Raw genomic sequence first — 6,000 nt, 5'->3', positions numbered from 1 at the left:
GTTTCCCAAAGGGTTCAGTTCACCCCACAAGGAGGCAATTGTTTGTTCAGTGGTTGAGCCTCAAGGTCATTCTCTTAGGAGGGGTGGTATATGCTCACAAGCTTAAAAGAGGACAACAAAGGTGACATAGTATTGTTTCAGCTCCTGGAAATTAATTTTCCCAAAGAAACTTTTAAACTTCACATGAAGAAGTTTGGATCATGCAAGATAATATAGAAGGTGGAGGTAGAGCAACCTACTCTAACTCACCTAAAGAATTGGATATCGCACGTATGATGAACATTGCTTAGCTCTGCAAACATATGGAAGATGTGACCAAGAAACAAGGATGATAACCTTGCAAAAAGAGGAAGACTAGACAAATGATCTTACCGAGCAATGGGAAGGAAATCTCATATAAACCAGAAATTAGAGCAATTTTGAAATCCTAGTTTTTTGAACAATGAGATCCAAATATATTTTTTTTTTTTTGGGGAGAAAATCTGATGCAGGAACATAAAGTCTACCTTCTAGAAGTAACGATATGCATGAACTGGAAAATTTGTACAGTCAAGTTCAACTCTAATTTGTACTGTTAAGGTTCTCTCGCTACTGTTTTTGCTGCTTTTCTGCTTTTCATCTAAATATCTTTAGTGGTCCTAGTTTCCAAGATCCAATAGTTTATATATTACAGCCGTAATTTTGGTCATAACAGTTAAATTCCATTTCACCTAGTATGATTGAATTTGAGTTTCTTAATGATATCCAAAAATCTAATTAAGACCCATGTTCAAATCACTGTCTGACGCAGTATTTAATTGCAGTGTTTTTACATTGATGTGCAAATCTAATTGTAAAACCATTTCTGCTTCTGTTGCATTAGATCATTCATGTGAATCCTCTGTTGTGTAGACAATACAGATTGCAACTTCAGCGTTTGGTCAATCCTGTTCCTAAAAAGCTACCAGTTTGATCAAGTAGATGAGTTGTGTCAAATTGTGTAAGGGCGATTTTCCTACATTTGGAGCCAAATTTAATTTCCAAATTGTATTGAACTCCCTCCTAGGTGGCCCATGTTTAGAAGTTACTTTTAGCCTCAAACTCATTTCAATTTTTTTTTTTAATGAACTTATGCATCTTTCAACTCTTTTGATGTTCAGTGGACACTTAAACCTTCTAACGGTTGTTATTCTCATCCTTTTGATATACCTCCATGAGCCTCAACTCTTTTGGCAGAAAATCTGAAGTTGTTGATGTAAATGCCAAGTCCATATGATCCTTATCACACCTATAAAGCTGGGAAGAGTTGAGAACTTCTTTATTGACTAGAGGCAGGCCTGTCCATTCTGTGCATGTTCGCAAAGATATCAGAATTGGCATTGGGATACCCATAGTCACTAACGGGAACTGACTGAAAAACAGGTCTAATAACAAAATTCAAACACATAGTATTCAAAATTTAATAAAATAAAGTATTAGTATATATTCATGACACGTACATTAATGTAAATTCAAATCATTAGACTCCAAATATGCAATTTATTCCGATGTATATAGATAGCGATCGACTGAGGAAGGAAATGAGCTATGGTTTCTCCAAAAAAAGAGCCAAGTGTTAGACTCAAAAAGACTGATAACTTGGGTATCCTGGCAACTACTAATTTTTCCCCAAATAATATATTTCTATTTGGGCTGCTTTTTTCCAACATATTGTCTTTCTAAGAATTTTCTGTAATATGAATATATATTTCCGGAACTGGTTTGCATTCGGGAGGGTTGAGAAACCCCAGCAAGGCAAGGTTCCAACCATTTGCAGGCCAAATGAACAACTGATTGTATGGGCATACTCCAGGGGCACTACAATTTATAAATAAAGAATAAATCCAATAATGCAAAAAAGAAACAGAGGTCGTCATTTTATGCTCACCTGAATGAATGATAAATTAGAGAACTCAAATCAACAAGAAATCCATTGTTATGGATTCCAGTCCATGTAACTTTTTAGGACCAAAACAGATGAATTAGGTCATAAACTGCATTCTAATCAATTTTAACTCAAATAACTTCACATCATAAAACAAAAATTTGCATTTAATTCAACCTAAACCCAACATAGGGTCCAAAAATTGTAGTAAAAGCTGTTAAACCCTACCTCAAACCCTAACTGGACCCTTCTTTGTTGTTCTTCTTATCATCAGTAACAACATCAGTGACTAATGAAATGGGTCTGTGCTCAATGACTTCATCTATAAGCCCAAACTCCTTGGCCTCATCAGGTGACATGAACGTGTCCCTATCCATAAACTGCTCAATCTTCTCAATCTTCTGCTTTGTGTGCTTTGCATAAAGCCCATTAAGCCTCTCCCTGGTCTTTAATATCTCCTTGGCATGAATTGCAATATCAGATGCTTGTCCACTAGCCCCACCCGAGGGCTGATGGATCATGACCCTTGCATTGGGGAGGGCCCTTCTCTCCCCATGTGACCCTGCAGCCAACAGGAGGGAGCCCATGGAGGCAGCCTGGCCTATGCACAGTGTGGTCACAGGGGACTTTATGTACTGCATGGTATCATAGATTGCAAGACCTGCAGTGACCACCCCACCTGGGGAGTTGATGTACATGTTGATGGGCTTCTGGGGATTCTCGGACTCGAGAAAGAGGAGCTGCGCCACAACCACTGAGGCTGTGTCATCTGCTATGGGCCCATTTATGCATATGATCCTCTCCTTGAGAAGTCTGGAGAATATGTCATATGCTCTCTCGCCTCTTGAGGTGTGCTCTATCACCATGGGGATCAGGCCATATGACCTCCTGGGATTGAACTGATTCTTCAAGGGTTCGGCAAGTGAGCCATTCCAAGCTCCAGAGATCGCTTGAAAACATGTTTTGTTCACTTTCATTCTCATCGAGGCGAGACTGGCAGACCAGCGGCTCTCAACGAGGAAAACAAATGAAAAAGAATAGGAGTTCCTGAGTAATACGAATTTCTTTTACTCAGAACCCCATCGAAAACGTAGGCTCTTCAGACCCAGAAAACACAATCTTCCCATACTATGGTGCCACATGTTAGGAACAACCTTTAAGGCATTGCAATCCTTCAATCGTCATGGCAAATCTCCAGTTATAATTAGAAGTTTCCAAAGTGCAAGAGAGCAATGACCACTGTAATAGCCATAAGAGAGCAAAATGAAGGTGTTGAATCATGAAGGGATTATGAGAATTTTTTTTTTTCAATCTCATTTATAAATTGAACGCTTGGCAAAACAAAGAGATCAGGAATGGTCAAAGATCATGTTGAGCTGTGCTGTGCATGCTTTAACAGTGCATATAGTATATGGCCTCCAATTTTTTTTTGTTGAAAATAACTTCATTAATACTTGGATTGTTATAATCACATGACAGTAATAAGTGGGTGGCTACAAGGCTACAAAGCCTTTGAACTTTTTCTTTTTTTTTATTTATTGGATTCTTTATGTGTACTTGTTGAGTTTGATTTACTCCTCGCTCGAGCCTTTACTACCTGCATCTTGGGTTTGGGAAGTTCATCTTCATTGAATTATGAATCCTCATCCCCCTCCAGGATAGTTGGTTCATCTAGTTTGGAACTAGTTCTAGTTCATCTAATTCATCCTTCTCTAATCTAAATTCCTCACTAGTCATTATCCTGGCTAGAACCAATGCTAGATATAATACAGGATATAATGCCAACCAGTGCCTTCTACATATATGGCAGGTTTGAATCTCCTCAAATAATATTAATGTTCCTATCCATAATTATCCAAATGGGCCAATATGCCAACTAAACTACCCTTAGTCATTCCTAAAACTAATGGTAAACCTAAAGAAGATCCCTCCAACCACATTATATCTGTAGGGGAGATATATTAACTGTTGGTTGTAGTTCTTCGTGTTATACTTTAAGGGCATGATTATTGTTCGATCACTCACAATCTCAACTACATGCGTACCTAAGGCACTATTATGGATGAAATTAAGTTGATACCAATACAACTAGAAATTGGTACAGAAAATCAAACCATGAAATATTACTTGAACCAACAAGGTCAAGGATGGCTTAGACAAAAGAAAAGGTTCACTCTTGGAATTCTTCATTTGTAAACACTGTTAGCTGTTCACTTACCAAGCTTGTAAAAATGTAAAGTAAATGTGAGTACAAAGGTCTTATGTTCAAATCCCCTATTATTTACCTGTGAACACCTGCTGGGGTGGCCCTGTTCACCCAGCAGTTATAATGGTAGCTGTTATAGTGGTAGTAGTAGGGTAGGAATCAACCCCATATCACACAAGTATGGGACCGGCCCAGTTGCTGATTCATCTAATATTGCTAGCCAAGAATGGAAGTCAAATTGGAATTTCCATCCTTTCATTTGACAATGTTATGATTGTCACTACCCACAAAAGAAATATAGCAAGACACAGGTAAAGACATTAGCGTGCCCCTGGTGATATGATAACCATAGCAAGATAGGAAACAATTTGAAACAACTTATGTTTCTTGCCAGATGTAAATATTGGATATACAACTATACTATATAGACATACCGACAATTAAGCTAGTGTTATGGTTTTTTGAAAAGTTAATTTATTCAGAGTGGCATGTTTCAAAATGCTGCAATGACTGGAGTCAACCAGGATGCTAAGAAGAACTGTGATTTATATTCATATATGCTTAGAAAATACTCCATCAAAGCTTGCAACATACATGGTAGCCACGCCCGCACACAATACTTTCTCACGGTTTAGCTACATGTTCACTGTAAATTTTGGAAGCAAATCAGTTACCAGTATCTTTAGCTATCACGCTAATATGACAAAACAGTAGAACACGGGTCAAAGCAAAACATGACTGACATAAGTACAAAATTGGGATCGATCTCTTTCAAAAGTTACTTTTCCAACATATATGCATTTCACGAATCTGCCCTCTCTTCAGGCTATGCAGAGATATAATAGTGGGCTCTTACCATTCACACTTTCTTTCAGGAAGCTTTGTTGGATCCTTTTGGGAGTGATTTGGAGAGCCCCCGGATCACAGAGACAGTTATGAGCAAAATATAAATGGATAGACTATGATAACTGATTCTTTGTAAGCAGCAAATGCACACCTTCAACAAAATGATAATTTAGATGCCTAATAAGCATGCAGTTGCAATCAAGGCATGAGCTGAAAGCTCTGGCACGGTTGCATGGGCGTACTCAGTTCTTAGGATTTTTGGCTTAAAAATGGCCACAAATCATATGAATTTGCACCGACTTTTCTTATGCATTTTAACTTCAATGTACATTTATATCGTAGCTCCTAGACAGAAATAGAAACCCAAAACACTGGATTCGAGATAGCCTGGTTTCAGCTCTTCTGGGCCATCATATTCAGGAGCTCTCAAGTTCGAACCCAAGGAAACAAGGAATGAAAAGGAAAAAGCCAAGAAAACCCCGAACCATAACAGGTTTCGCTGAAACAAGGCTGGATCTACTTACTCACTCGGTGAGAAATTCATAAACGCACCCAGGCAGACCAAAGTTTTCCCGTCTTCTGGGCAATGTGGCCTATATAGTGCATACCCCAATTTATAGTGCGTATGTGACTACAATCCTGCAGGCTGATGGCACCCTTGAAGCAAAAGAAGTTTTCCCTGAAGGATGACAGCAAGGTGAAAACCGACTCCAGCTACTAACTTAACTGCTATAAGTGAATGAATATGTAACGTTGTTTTTGCCAACATGCTCTATTTAGCTATTTTATCAAAAGAAACCCTTTTGGGAGATTTCAAGAACCACCAGTGAGTTTGATGTAGTATTTCAATACATAGATTTTAAGAGGAAATCCAAGAGTTCCTATTTTCTTATGCCTATGCACCTGTGGCTGTGCAATTTCTTTAGATAATGTATTTATGTAACCAGTTAACAGAATCTCAATGGCATCAATCAGTTTTGCTTGTCAAGTGAACGAAGAGGAAAATTATAGGTAAGTTCGCCGAATCTATACAGATACATGGATA

This window comes from Pinus tabuliformis, chromosome 6 (assembly GCF_031772625.1).
Source record: "Pinus tabuliformis cultivar Carrire ecotype Pingquan chromosome 6, CPIR1, whole genome shotgun sequence".
NCBI lineage: Eukaryota > Viridiplantae > Streptophyta > Pinopsida > Pinales > Pinaceae > Pinus > Pinus tabuliformis.
Note: the sequence above shows the minus strand (reverse complement) of the source record.